Here is a 15,651-nt window from a genome sequence, read left to right on the forward strand (position 1 = left end):
GGATTGCTGCATTGTTGAAGGGTCAGTGGAGAGGGAGTGCTGCACTGTCAGAGGGTCAGTGGTGAGAGAGTGCTGCACTGTCAGATGGTCAGTGGCGAGGGAGTGCTGCACTCTCAGAGGGTCATTGGTGAGGGAGTGCTGCACTGTCAGAGGGTCAGTGGTGAGGGAGTGCTGCATTGTTGAAGGGTCAGTGGAGAGAGAGTGCTGCACTGTCAGAGGGTCAGTGGTGAGAGAGTGCTGCACTGTCAGATGGTCAGTGGTGAGGGAGTTCTGCACTGTCAGAGGGTCAGTGGTGAGGGAGTGCTGCACTGTCAGATGGTCAGTGGTGATGGAGTGCTGCACTCTCAGACGGTCAGTGGTGAGGGAGTGCTGCACTGTCAGATGGTCAGTGGAGAGGGAGTGCTGCACTGTCGGGTCGGTGGTGAGGGAGTGCTGCACTCTCAGAGGGTCAGTTGTGAGGGAGTGCTGCACTGTCAGATGGTCAGTGGTGAGGGAGTGCTGCATTGTTGAAGGGTCAGTGGAGAGGGAGTGCTGCACTCTCAGAGGGTCAGTGGTGAGGGAGTGCTGCATTGTCAGACGGTCAGTGGTGAGGGAGTGCTGCATTGTTGAAGGGTCAGTGGAGAGGGAGTGCTGCACTGTCAGAGGGTCAGTGGTGAGGGAGTGTTGCACTGTCAGATGGTCAGTGGTGAGGGAGTGCTGCACTCTCAGAGGGTCAGTGGTGAGGGAGTGATGCACTGTCAGATAGTCAGTGGTGAGGGAGTGCTGCATTGTTGAAGGGTCAGTGGAGTGGGAGTGCTGCACTGTCAGATAGTCAGTGGTGAGGGAGTGCTGCACTGTCAGATGGTCAGTGGTGAGTGAGTGCTGCACTCTCAGAGGGTCAGTGGTGAGGGAGTGCTGCACTGTCAGATGGTCAGTGGTGATGGAGTGCTGCACTCTCAGAGGTTCAGTGGTGAGGGAGTGCTGCACTGTCAGATGGACAGTGGTGAGGGAGTGCTGCACTGTCACATGGTCAGTGGGGAGGGCGTGCTGCACGGACAGAGGATCAGTGTTGAGGGAGTGCTGCACTGTCTGATGGTCAGTGGTGAGGGAGTGCTGCACGGTCAGAGGGTCAGTGGTGAGGGAGTGCTGCACGGTCAGAGGGTCAGTGGTGAGGGATTTCTGCACTGTCAGATGGTCAGTGGTGAGGGAGTGCTGCACTGTCAGATGGTCAGTGGGGAGGAAGTGCTGCACGGTCAGAGGGTCAGTGGTGAGAGAGTGCTGCACTGTCAAATGGTCAGTGGGGAGGGAGTGCTGCACTGTCAGATGGTCAGTGGTGAGGGAGTGCTTCACTGTCAGATGGTCAGTGGTGACGGTGGGCTGCACTTTCGGGTCGGTGGTGAGGGAGTGCTGCACTGTCAGATGGTCAGTGGGGAGGGAGTGCTGCACTGTCAGAGGGTCAGTGGTGAGGTAGTGCTGCACTGTCAGATGGTCAGTGGTGAGGGAGTGCTGAACGGTCAGAGTGTCAGTGGTGAGGGGCGCTGCACTGTCAGATGGTCAGTGCAGAGGGAGTGCTGCACTGTCAGATGGTCAGTGGGGAGGGAGTGCTGCACTGTCAGAGGGTTAGTGGTGAGGGAGTGCTGCACTGTCAGAGGGTTAGTGGTGAGGGAGTGCTGCAGTGTTGGAGGGTCAGTGGAGAGGGAGAGCTGCACTGACAGGTAGTCAGTGGTGAGGGAATGCTGCACTCTCAGATGGTCAGTGGAGATGGAGTGCTGCACTGTCAGAGGGTCAGTGGTGAGGGAGTGCTGCATTATTGAAGGGTCAGTGCTGAGGGAGTGCTGCACTGTCAGAGGGTTAGTGGTGAGGGAGTACTGCACTGTCAGATGGTCAGTGGTGAGGGAGTGCTGAACTGTCAGAGGGTCAGTGGTGAGGGAGTGCTGCACTGTCAGATGGTCAGTGGTGAGGGAGTGCTGCACTGTCAGAGGTTCAGTGATGAGAGGGTGCTGCATTATTGAAGGGTCAGTGCTGAGGGAGTGCTGCAATGTCAGAGGGTCAGTGGTGTGTGTGTACTGCACTGTCAGATGGTCAGTGGTGAGGGAGTGCTGCACTGTCAGAGGGTCAGTGGTGAGGGAGTGCTGCACTGTCAGATGGTCAGTGGAGAGGTAGTGCTGCACTGTCGGGTCAGTGGTGAGGGAGTGCTGCACTGTCAGACGGTCAGTTGTGAGGGAGTGCTGCACTGTCTGATGGTCAGTGATGAGGGAGTGCTGCATTGTTGAAGGGTCAGTGGAGAGGGAGTGCTGCACTCTCAGACGGTCAGTGGTGAGGGAGGGCTGCACTGTCAGACGGTCAGTGGTGAGGGATTGCTGCATTGTTGAAGGGTCAGTAGAGAGGGAGTGCTGCACTGTCAGAGGGTCAGTGGTGAGAGAGTGCTGCACTGTCAGATGGTCAGTGGTGAGGGAGTGCTGCACTCTCAGAGGGTCATTGGTGAGGGAGTGCTGCACTGTCAGGGGGTCAGTGGTGAGGGAGTGCTGCATTGTTGAAGGGTCAGTGGAGAGAGAGTGCTGCACTGTCAGAGGGTCAGTGGTGAGAGAGTGCTGCACTGTCAGATGGTCAGTGTTGAGGGAGTTCTGCACTGTCAGAGGGTCAGTGGTGAGGGAGTGCTGCACTGTCAGATGGTCAGTGGTGATGGAGTGCTGCACTCTCAGACGGTCAGTGGTGAGGGAGTGCTGCACTGTCAGATGGTCAGTGGTGAGGGAGTGCTGCACTGTCAGATGGTCAGTGGTGAGTGAGTGCTGCACGGTCAGAGGGTCAGTGGTGAGGGAGTGCTGCACGGTCAGAGGGTCAGTGGTGAGGGATTGCTGCACTGTCAGATGGTCAGTGGTGAGGGAGTGCTGCAATGTCAGATGGTCAGTGGGGTGGGAGTGCTGCACGGTCACAGGGTCAGTGGTGAGGGAGTGCTGCACTGTCAGATGGTCAGTGGTGAGGGAGTGCTGCACGGTCAGAGGGTCAGTGGAGAGGGTGTGCTGCACTGTCAGATGGTCAGTGGGGAGGGAGTGCTGCACGGTCAGAGGGTCAGTGGTGAGAGAGTGCTGCACTGTCAGATGGTCAGTGGGGAGGGAGTGCTGCACTATCAGATGGTCAGTGGTGAGGGAGTGCTTCACTGTCAGATGGTCAGTGGTGAGGGAGGGCTGCACTGTCGGGTCGGTGGTGAGGGAGTGCTGCACTGTCAGATGGTCAGTGGGGAGGGAGTGCTGCACTGTCAGAGGGTCAGTGGTGAGGGAGTGCTGCACTGTCAGATGGTCAGTGGTGAGGGAGTGCTGCACGGTCAGAGTGTCTGTGGTGAGGGGGCGCTGCACTGTCAGATGGTCAGTGGTGAGGGAGTGCTGCACTGTCAGATGGTCAGTGGGGGGAGTGCTGCACTGTCAGAGGTATGGTGGTGAGGGAGTGCTGCACTGTCAGATGGTCAGTGGTGAGGGAGTGCTGCACTGTCAGAGGGTTAGTGGTGAGGGAGTGCTGCAGTGTTGGAGAGTCAGTGGAGAGTGAGAGCTGCATTATTGAAGGGTCAGTGCTGAGGGAGTGCTGCACTGTCAGAGGGTTAGTGGTGAGGGAGTACTGCACTGTCAGATGGTCAGTGGTGAGGTAGTGCTGCACTGTCAGAGGGTCAGTGGTGAGGGAGTGCTGCACTGTCAGAGGGTCAGTGGTGAGCGAGTGCTGCACTGTCAGAGGTTCAGTGATGAGGGAGTGCTGCATTATTGTAGAGTCAGTGCAGAGGGAGTGCTGCACTGTCAGAGGGTCAGTGGTGAGGGTGTACTGCACTGTCAGATGGTCAGTGGTGATGGAGTGCTGCACTGTCAGAGGGTCAGTGGTGCGGGAGTGCTGCACTGTCAGATGGTCAGTGGAGAGGGAGTGCTGCACTGTCGGGTCGGTGGTGAGGGAGTGCTGCACTCTCAGAGGGTCAGTTGTGAGGGAGTGCTGCACTGTCAGATGGTCAGTGGAGAGGGAGTGCTGCATTGTTGAAGGGTCAGTGGAGAGGGAGTGCTGCACTCTCAGAGGGTCAGTGGTGAGGGAGTGCTGCATTGTCAGACGGTCAGTGGTGAGGGAGTGCTGCATTGTTGAAGGGTCAGTGGAGAGGGAGTGCTGCACTGTCAGAGGGTCAGTGGTGAGGGAGTGTTGCACTGTCAGATGGTCAGTGGTGAGGGAGTGCTGCACTCTCAGAGGGTCAGTGGTGAGGGAGTGCTGCACTGTCAGATGGTCAGTGGTGAGGGAGTGCTGCATTGTTGAAGGGTCAGTGGAGTGGGAGTGCTGCACTGTCAGAGGGTCAGTGGTGAGGGAGTGCTGCACTGTCAGATGGTCAGTGGTGAGGGAGTGCTGCACTCTCAGAGGGTCAGTGGTGAGGGAGTGCTGCACTGTCAGATGGTCAGTGGTGATGGAGTGCTGCACTCTCAGAGGTTCAGTGGTGAGGGAGTGCTGCACTGTCAGATGGACAGTGGTGAGGGAGTGCTGCACTGTCAGATGGTCAGTGGGGAGGGCGTGCTGCACGGTCAGAGGATCAGTGTTGAGGGAGTGCTGCACTCTCTGATGGTCAGTGGTGAGGGAGTGCTGCACGGTCAGAGGGTCAGTGGTGAGGGAGTGCTGCACAGTCAGAGGGTCAGTGGTGAGGGATTTCTGCACTGTCAGATGGTCAGTGGTGAGGGAGTGCTGCACTGTCAGATGGTCAGTGGGGAGGAAGTGCTGCACGGTCACAGAGTCAGTGGTGAGGGAGTGCTGCACTGTCAGTTGGTCATTGGTGAGTGAGTGCTGCACGGTCAGAGTGTCAGTGGAGAGGGACTGCTGCATTGTCAGATGGTCAGTGGGGAGGGAGTGCTGCACGGTCAGAGGGTCAGTGGTGAGAGAGTGCTGCACTGTCAAATGGTCAGTGGGGAGGGAATGCTGCACTGTCAGATGGTCAGTGGTGAGGGAGTGCTTCACTGTCAGATGGTCAGTGGTGAGGGAGGGCTGCACTGTCGGGTCTGTGGTGAGGTAGTGCTGCACTGTCAGATCGTCAGTGGGGAGGGAGTGCTGCACTGTCAGAGGGTCAGTGGTGAGGGAGTGCTGCACTGTCAGATGATCAGTGGTGAGGGAGTGCTGCACGGTCAGAGGGTCAGTGGTGAGGGAGTGCTGCACTGTCAGATGGTCAGTGGTGAGGGAGTACTGCACTGTCAGAGGGTCAGTGGTGAGGGAGTGCTGCACTGTCAGAGGGTCAGTGGTGAGGGAGTGCTGCACTGTCAGATGGTCAGTGGTGAGGGAGTGCTGCACGTTCAGAGGGTTAGTGGAGTGGGTGTGCTCCACTGTCAGATGGTCAGTGGGGAGGGAGTGCTGCACGGTCAGAGGGTCAGTGGTGAGAGAGTGCTGCACTGTCAGATGGTCAGTGGGGAGGGAGTGCTGCACTATCAGATGGTCAGTGGTGAGGGAGTGCTTCACTGTCAGATGGTCAGTGGTGAGCGAGGGCTGCACTGTCGGGTCGGTGGTGAGGGAGTGCTGCACTGTCAGATGGTCAGTGGGGAGGGAGTGCTGCACTGTCAGAGGGTCAGTGGTGAGGGAGTGCTGCACTGTCAGATGGTCAGTGGTGAGGGAGTGCTTCACTGTCAGATGGTCAGTGGTGAGGGAGTGCTGCACTGTCGGGTCGGTGGTGAGGGAGTGCTGCACTGTCAGATGGTCAGTGGGGAGGGAGTGCTGCACTGTCAGAGGGTCATTGGTGAGGGAGTGCTGCACTGTCAGATGGTCAGTGGTGAGGGAGTGCTGCACGGTCAGAGTGTCTGTGGTGAGGGGGCGCTGCACTGTCAGATGGTCAGTGGTGAGGGAGTGCTGCACTGTCAGATGGTCAGTGGGGGGAGTGCTGCACTGTCAGAGGGTTAGTGGTGAGGGAGTGCTGCACTGTCAGATGGTCAGTGGTGAGGGAGTGCTGCACTGTCAGAGGGTTAGTGGTGAGGGAGTGCTGCAGTGTTGGAAAGTCAGTGGAGAGGGAGAGCTGCATTATTGAAGGGTCAGTGCTGAGGGAGTGCTGCACTGTCAGAGGGTTAGTGGTGAGGGAGTACTGCACTGTCAGATGGACAGTGGTGAGGGAGTGCTGCACTGTCAGAGGGTCAGTGGTGAGGGAGTGCTGCACTGTCAGAGGGTCAGTGGTGAGCGAGTGCTGCACTGTCAGAGGTTCAGTGATGAGGGAATGCTGCATTATTGAAGAGTCAGTGCAGAGGGAGTGCTGCACTGTCAGAGGGTCAGTGGTGATGGTGTACTGCACTGTCAGATGGTCAGTGGTGATGGAGTGCTGCACTGTCAGAGGGTCAGTGGTGCGGGAGTGCTGCACTGTCAGATGGTCAGTGGAGAGGGAGTGCTGCACTGTCGGGTCGGTGGTGAGGGAGTGCTGCACTCTCAGAGGGTCAGTTGTGAGGGAGTGCTGCACTGTCAGATGGTCAGTGGTGAGGGAGTGCTGCATTGTTGAAGGGTCAGTGGAGAGGGAGTGCTGCACTCTCAGAGGGTCAGTGGTGAGGGAGTGCTGCATTGTCAGACGGTCAGTGGTGAGGGAGTGCTGCATTGTTGAAGGGTCAGTGGAGAGGGAGTGCTGCACTGTCAGAGGGTCAGTGGTGAGGGAGTGTTGCACTGTCAAATGGTCAGTGGTGAGGGAGTGCTGCACTGTCAGAGGGTCAGTGGTGAGGGAGTGCTGCACTGTCAGATGGTCAGTGGTGAGGGTGTGCTGCATTGTTGAAGGGTCAGTGGAGTGGGAGTGCTGCACTGTCAGAGGGTCAGTGGTGAGGGAGTGCTGCACTGTCAGATGGTCAGTGGTGAGGGAGTGCTGCACTCTCAGAGGGTCAGTGGTGAGGGAATGCTGCACTGTCAGATGGTCAGTGGTGATGGAGTGCTGCACTCTCAGAGGTTCAGTGGTGAGGGAGTGCTGCACTGTCAGATGGTCAGTGGTGAGGGAGTGCTGCACTGTCAGATGGTCAGTGGTGAGGGAGTGCTGCACGGTCAGAGGGTCAGTGGTGAGGGAGTGCTGCACTGTCAGATGGTCAGTGGTGAGTGAGTGCTGCACGGTCAGAGTGTCAGTGGAGAGGGACTGCTGCATTGTCACATGGTCAGTGGGGAGGGAGTGCTGCACGGTCAGAGGGTCAGTGGTGAGAGAGTGCTGCACTGTCAAATGGTCAGTGGGGAGGGAATGCTGCACTGTCAGATGGTCAGTGGTGAGGGAGTGCTTCACTGTCAGATGGTCAGTGGTGAGGGAGGGCTGCACTGTCGGGTCGGTGGTGAGGGAGTGCTGCACTGTCAGATGGTCAGTGGGGAGGGAGTGCTGCACTGTCAGAGGGTCAGTGGTGAGGGAGTGCTGCACTGTCAGATGATCAGTGGTGAGGGAGTGCTGCACGGTCAGAGGGTCAGTGGTGAGGGTGTGCTGCACTGTCAGAGGGTCAGTGGTGAGGGAGTGCTGCACAGTCAGAGGGTCAGTGGTGAGGGAGTGCTGCACTGTCAGAGGGTCAGTGGTGAGGGAGAGCTGCACTGTCGGGTCGGTGGTGAGGGAGTGCTGCATTGTTGGAGGGCCAGTGGAGAGGGAGTGCTGCACTCTAAGAGGCTCAGTGTTGAGGGAGGGCTGTCAGAAGCGCTTCACCGGAGGCTCCCAAGCACTGAGGATGACACCTAGACAAGGGACAAAACGTCTGCAACACAAATTCCCATCTCAGCGAACACAATCACAACAACAACCTTGCCTCTTGAATACGCCAGATTACTGATCCTGTCTTTCTAAGTTTTAAAACTCAAGTCAGCAAATTCCTGAATCATCTTAATCAAACAAAAGAACTGTAGATGCTGGAGGTCTGAAATAAGAACAGAAATTGCTGGAGAAACGCAGCAGGTCCAGCAGCATCGGTGGGAAGAAAGCAGAGCCAATGCTTCATGTCTGTCCTGATAAAGATTCAAAACATTAACCCCGCCCTCTTCCGACTGATGTCACCAGACCTGCTGTGCCCCGCCAGCAATCTCTGTTTTTGTCCTTAATTATCTTTCACCAGGGCTTCCTCGTCAGTGAGCTAAAAATCAGATAGTTTTGTGGAGATGAGTTTTCTTCTGACTAGAGATAGCTGTCCCCAGGAAATAAAGCAACACCAAGAAATTCGAGGTACACCATCGTCCAAGCAGATGAAGTACTTAACTCCTGGAGTGGGCAGCACTTGTCCATTGGCAATTGTCACTGCTTCTGTTACCGCAGGAGTCTCAGTCGCATGACTTCCTCACTGCCAATCTAAAAGTATTTTTCACTAATTTTGGAAAAGTAAGGGTGCACGTTCTGCTTCAGACATCATCTAGTGACAATATCAAAACCCCTAACTCCAGGCTATAAAAGAAAAGCCTCAAAGTCACCTGTCTTTGCCTCAGACTTTGTGACTGAGGTCACAGTAATCCCAAAGGCTCAGGCCAGATCAGGACTAGAATGGAGACCGAAATTCCACAGAAATCGATGGAGGCCAAGTTACCACGTGTGGAATTAAATCGAGTCAAAAGAGAACACAGAGGAAATAAATGGGGTGAAGAGTAACCCATCAAAAGGGGTTCTCCCGCCTCCCGGGGAAAGGAAGGGAGTGCCTCTGAATGAAACATATCAGCAAAGCTCTGCAGAGCTGCTGAAAGCTGGGCAGTGTTCAGTGATAATGCAGGGAGCAGCAGAACTCACTGATAACCTGGGTCAAACCCTCAGAACTTCAGAAGTTTGAATGCAGATCGGAAAGAGTGAACAAGAGTCAAGAATGGAAGGAGCTGAGATTGAGGGGAATGGGGCTGACAATATGGTCAATGGAGTCCCTCACTCCAAAATTAACCACGCACTCAAAGTTTCTAAACCAGGCAAATCAACATGAGTGAGAGCCTGGTTGGGTGAGAGAAAAGTGGAGCTAACTAGAAACCCCTGCAAAACAGACGAGGCAATAGTGAGGGAGATGTCTCACTCAGTTGAAAAGCCACAAAGCAGTACAGAAGGGACCCATAGAGACCTGAAATCTACATGCTCCTCCACTGTCATCACATAAATAGACATTTTCAGGGATCCTAACATAAGACTGCATCAAATAACCGCATGAGTGCAACCCTGACAATGAATCGTAGAATAATCGAATATTTTCCATACATCGGAATATGTTTAAAAATTGGAGTAGGATAATATTGTCTTCCTCTCAAAAGGCAACATGTGTCAAGGGGGGGGGATTAACCCTAATTCTAATACATCGACACTCAACCTATTTCCAGTGGCACGAGGAGTTGGAGTTCAGTAGGGACTTCTTTAGAAAATTATTCATTGACATGATGAGGGCGTCCTGGCTAGGCCAGCATTTATTGCCTGCCCCTAATTACAGTTAAGAGTCAACCACATTGCTGTGGGTCACATTTCGGTCAGACCAGGTAATGCCAGCAGTTCCCTTCCCTGAAGGACATTAGTGAACAGATGGGCTTTTCCTGACTACCAACAACGAATTCACGGTTCTCATTAGACTTAATTCCAGATTTTTTTAAAAAGTGAATTCAAATTCCATCTTCTGCTGTGGCAGGGTGCAAACCTGGATTCTCAGAATATTACTTGGGTCTCTGGATGAACACTCCAGTGATAATACCATGACCATCATCTCCCCAGCAACAGCCTGAAGATTGGTTCAGTTGCAGTTTGTTGCAGCTCTGTAAGTGCTCTGCAGCTATAGACATCTGTAACTGACCAACAAGGGAGACCTCTCTCCCCCTTCACAGTGAAACCACAAACAAAAATTCATACAGAGAGAATTGTCAAACAAGATCCCAAACCCACTGAAGACATGAAGACCAAGTATCACTCTGTAGACATTGTGTTATTGTTCGTCGACAACCCTGAAATCTGAAAGAAATAACTCACCACCTATGGTCTGGACTTTTGATTGACAGAAATTTTCCCTGCCTGTATTTACAGCCATAACATTTTTGTTAAACATTCTGTTTATGTCTATCTTATGTAAATGAGCAAGTGAAGTGGGTCTGTGACACCGGGGTGAGGGGTGTTGCCTGGTGGGGTGTGGGATTAAAATGGAAACAGTTGAGGTACCAGTGGTAAATCAGTAATCCATTATTGTAATTTGTTAAAGCTGTTTGTTTACAGTAAATAGGATCATTTTCCTGTTAATGACAAGACCTGATATGAATTACTTTTGTCCTGACTCGCAGGCAGGCAGGCAAATTGACTGATTGGTGGTTTAATTGGGTGCTGACACCTTATTTGTGACAGCCTGTGGAATAATGGAGTTTGATAACACACTTCCTCATTGAGTCATAACGATATATATTTTAAAACTTGCAATCTATCACACGTGCCAATCTTCCACTCCCAACAATACTGTCCGTGAGACTCCTAACTTCATACCATCAGCAAATCTGAATATACAGTGCTAATCCTTTGTTAGTTCACTTGCAAACAGCAAAGAGCTGGTACTGCCAGTACAGGTCCACAGGGGGCGTATCTATTTACATCTTGCATCCTACCCACTTTGCTCAATTCACCATATCGTTTGGCAATCTTTTCATTCTTCCTCATTCTGTAGTAGTAGTAGTAGGTAGTAGGTTAAAAAGCAGGACTTCAATGATTATAATATTTGAATTACTCCCTGTGCCACATGCTAATGATTTTAGAAATAGGACAATATGTCAAACGAATTTGCAAATCTCGAGTTGGTGCATGTGGAAGAGGATATCAAAAGGGTGTTAAATGAATACTTTTCTTTTGTCTTCATTCTGGAAAATGGAGAATGCAAGTATGGGATTCAGGAAAAGATACTGAGGCGACCTTACAGTTTGACATAGGAAATGGGGAGCTATTGGAGGCCCCATCAAGCTCAGAAACTGACACATCCCTTGGCCCGGGTAAGTTATATCCCAGGTTCATAGTTTGGGAGAAGATTTGTAGCTTGGGTGCTCGTTGTTGTGGTTCTGTTCGCCGAGATGGAAGTTTTTGTTGCAAACGTTTCATCCCCTTTCTAGGTGACATCCTCAGTGTTTGGGAGCCTCCCGTGAAGCGCTTCTGTGATGTTTCCTCTGGCATTTATCGTGGCTTGTCTCTGCCGCCTCCGGTTGTCAGTTGCTGTCCGCTGCAGTGGCCTTTAAATTGGGTCCAGGTCGATGTGTTTATTGATAAAATCTGTGGATGAGTGCCATGCCTCTAGGAATTCCCTGGCTGTTCTCTGTTTGGCTTGCCCTATAATAGTAGTGTTGTCCCAGTCGAATTCATGTTATTTGTCATCTGCGTGTGTGGCTACTAATGATAGCTGGTCGTGTTGTTTCGTGGCTAGTTGGTGTTCATGGATGTAGGTTGTTAGCTGTCTTTCTGTTTGTTCTATGTAGTGTTTTGTGCAGTCCTTGCATTGGATTTTGTACACTACGTTGGTTTTGCTCATGCTGGGTATCAGGTCCTTTGTCCTGGTGAGTTGTTGTCTGAGAGTGGCTGTTGATTTATGTGCTGTTATGAGTCCTAGTGGTCGCAGCAGTCTGGCTGTCAGTTCAGAAATGCTCCTGATGTATGGTAGTATGGCTACCTTTGGGTTGCGGCATGTCCTCGTTCTGTTGTCTTTCCCTTAGGCATCTGTTGATGAAATTGCGCGGGTATCCATTTCACCAAAAACAATAGCTCATGGGGATTGGGGTGCGTTATATATTGAAGAACAAATACCCGTCAGTGAGTTCCAGACTGGAATCTAACTGAGGGGAGATGAGTGTTTTTTTATACAGAATAACTGATACCCTGGAGTGAGTTATAGACTGGAATGGATCAAGGTGGTCAGGCTGGTTTATACATAGATTACTAGATACCCTGATGCATCTTCTCAAGGGGCAATTAGGGACAGGTAATAAATGCTGACGCAGCCAGTGATGTCCACGTCCCACAATTGAGTTAAAAAATGGTCTGAAAATAGGACTCTGTTGTGGGCTTCATTGAGGACTTTTATTTGTTTACAATGCAAGGAATTTGTATAACCAGGTAATATACTGTGTTACTGATTTTTGCCCTGAACTTAGACAATGTTGTTCAGTAAATATATGTGTTTGTGCAACAACTTAGGATCTGCAGCATGTAACCAACTGCAATGAAGTCATACAGAAGAGGCGAGTAATTGTCAGGATTGGTTTTTTGGATGACATTACATAAGAAATCTACAACAAAGATTAACCACAGGAGGATAAAGCTCCCAGATATGGTGAAGTTCATCGATGACTGAGGGGCAGGAAGTTCTATTCCTGTCCCTAGTTCTTATGGTCTTATGGGAATCAGGGGGAAACTCTCTGTTGATTTGACATTTAGCTGGTTTACAATGAGGTGATTATAGTTTTTTGGACGTCGAGTGTTTTCAGCTTCAGGACTTCTCTGCAGGAGTTGCTCAGGAGCGTTTCCTCTGCCCAAACTTCTTTACCTGCTTCATCAGTGACCTTCCCTCCATCATAAGGGCAGGAGGGTGAATGTTCGCTGATGAAGCACAATGTTCAGCAGTATTTGTGACTAATCCGATACTGAAGCAGGCCATGTCCTAAAGTAATAAGGTCTGGACAATGTGCCAACTTGGGCTGACAAGTGACATGTAACATTCTTACTGCACAAATGTCAGCCAATGGGCATCAATAACAGTGGGGAATCTCACCATCACTATTCATCATTCAATGACATTACTATTGCTGAGTAATTTGCTATTAGCATTTTGGAGCTTGTTTCCAAGACCATACAACCGTTGTGGTTACAGCAGCAGATCAGGAGCTAGAAATCCTGCAGCTAATAATACTTCTCCTGTCTCACCAAAGTCTTTTTCTTCCAGATGGCAGTGGTAATGGGTGGCGGTGGTAATAAGCCCTGAAGAAGGGCTTATGCCCGAAACGTCGAATCTCCTGTTCCTTGGATGCTGCCTGACCTGCTGCGCTTTTCCAGCAACACATTTTCAGCTCTGATCCCCAGCATCTGCAGACCTCACTTTCTCTTCACCAAAGTCTGTCCACAATCTATAAGACTCAAGTCAGGAGAGGGATGGAATTCTCCACACTTCTCTGGATGAGTGCAGCTCCACCAGTACTCAAAAAGTTTGACAATCAAAGAGCAAGCCGCCCAGTTGATGCGTTCCCATCTACAATCACTCACTCCTTCTGCCATCGTCCCTCAGGAGCAGACATGTCTATCGTGATGCTCCTTTGACAGCACCTTCCACACCGATTACCATTGCCATCTGGAAGAAAAAGGGTAGAATTTTGGTAACAGTGGGCATATTTCAGTTGAAAATGTATTGCTGGTTAAAGGCCTTATGCCCAAAACGTCGAATTTCCTGTTCCTTGGATGCTGCCTGACCTGCTGCGCTTTAACCAGCAACACATTTTCATCTCTGGTCTCCAGCATCTGCAGACCTTACTTTTTCCTCGCATATTTCAGTTGAGTCTAACATAACTGATTTAAAGTAACAAAGACCTATGAAGAGCTGAGTTTTTAATTTGAGTCAGTACAATTTTACTAAGCTGAGAAAAGATTTAGTTAATGTGAACTGGAAGCTGCAATGTGAAGATAAATTAGAATCAGAGGAGTGGCAGGTCGTCTGAAGGGAGAATGAAGTGGTTCCAGAAAAATCTGTTCTCCACAGTAAAAAGGGTCAGGCTACTCAATTCAGTGCTCCCTGGAAGTTTGGAAGTGTACAGACAGAACAGGAAAGCTAATGTCAGACAGTGGGAACTCAAAACAGAAATCTAAAAGGGGCCTTAAAATGTCTTTGCCAGATAGTATGAAGGTAAATCCCAAGCCATTGTATAGACTATAAGGAACAAGGGGGTAGCTAGGGAAGGTTAGGTCCACTCAAGGACAAAGGAGGGAATTTGTGCATGGAGCTGGATAAAGTGGGTGAAATCCTTAATGATGAATTGGTATTCACAAAGGAGCAGGCATGATGGATGGTCTGTCCAGAAATGAATGATGCTGATATTTGAGAATATTTCAAGACAAAAAAAGCTGATGCTGGGTGTTTTGAAAAACATTTGAAAAAAAAAGGTCTCAGTATCTGTTGGGATAAATCCCAGAATTTGAGTGAGGAAATTGCTGCAACCTTGTACAAAATCTTTGTGTCCTCTTTCGTGACAGGAAAGATAATAGAGAATTAGATAACAGACAACATTGCTCTTTGAAGGAGGTCAGCAGGGATAATCCAGGAAATTACAGGGCTGTGAGCATTCCATTCATGGAAGGAAAATTATTGGAGAATGTTCTTTTGGGATAGGATATACTCACTTTTCAAAAAAGCATCAGCACTAGCGCTAGGCAGCAAGGTTTTATGTAGCCGACGTTTTATCTCACAAACTTGAGTGAATATCTTGAAAAAGTGACAAAATTGATTGAGGAGGGCATGGGGCTACGAGTTTTCCATATGGACATTGGCAAGATGTTTCATAAGGTCCCTCATGGCAGGCTTATACAGAAGGTGGAGCCAAATGGGATCTGTGGTGAGTTGGTAAGATGGATATAGATCTGACTTGGTCATAGTAAGCAGGAAGGTTGGTTTTATGATTGAAGATCTGTGACCATTGCTGTGCTGCAAAGATAAATGTTGGGGTCGATGTTGTTTGTAAAATATGTGAATGATGTGGAGGAGAATATAGGTAGCCTGATTAGTAACTTTCCGAAAGACTCAAAGATTGTTGGCTACAGATTGTGAGGATGAAAGCCAGAGGATGTTGCAGGGTATCAACATCTGAAAGGACCGAGGCATACAGGTCCTCAGTTCCCTGAAATGGGCCACACAAGTGGATAAGGTTGTCAAGAAGACATATGGCATGCTTGCATACTTCAATCATGACATATGGGAAAAAAAAGTCATGCTGCAGCTGTACGCAAATTTACTTCAGCTACATTTGGAATGTTGCATGGAGTATTGATTGCCACACTGGCAGAAAGATGTGGAGGTGTTGGAGAGAAAAAGGAAAAGGTTTAGCAGGATCACAATTGATTAGAATGGATGGCTTGGGATATGTAGGGAAGAGGTGTTGGAAATTCTGGAAAGGGTGAAAATAGATAAGTCCCCTGGGCCTGATGGCATTTATCCTAGGATTCTCTGGGAAGCAAGGGAGGAGATTGCAGAGCCATTGGCCTTGATTTTTATGTCCTCGTTGTCTACAGGAATAGTGCCAGAAGACTGGAGCATAGCAAATGTGGTTCCCTTGTTCAAGAAGGGGAGTTGGGATAACCCTAGTAACTATAGACCGGTGAGTCTTACCTCTGTTGTGGGAAAAGTCTTAGAAAGAATTGTAAGGGATAGGATTTATGAACATCTGGATAGGAATAATGTGATCAAGGATAGTCAGCATGGTTTTGTGAAGGGCTGGTCGTGCCTCACAAACCTTATTGGGTTTTTGAGAAGGTGACTAAGGAGGTTGACGAGGGTAAAGCGGTTGATGTGGTGTATATGGATTTTAGTAAGGCGTTTGATAAGGTTCCCCATGGTAGGCTACTGCCAAAAATAGGGAGGCATGGCATTGAGGGTGAGTTGGAGATTTGGATTAGGAATTGGCTGGCTGGGAGAAGACAGGGTAGTAGTTGATGGTAAAGGTTCATCTTGGAGTGCAGTTACCAGCGGTGTTCCACAAGGATCTGTTTTGGGACCATTGCTGTTTGTCATTTTTATAAATGAC

Source organism: Hemiscyllium ocellatum, chromosome 33 (assembly GCF_020745735.1).
Source record: "Hemiscyllium ocellatum isolate sHemOce1 chromosome 33, sHemOce1.pat.X.cur, whole genome shotgun sequence".
Lineage (NCBI taxonomy): Eukaryota > Metazoa > Chordata > Chondrichthyes > Orectolobiformes > Hemiscylliidae > Hemiscyllium > Hemiscyllium ocellatum.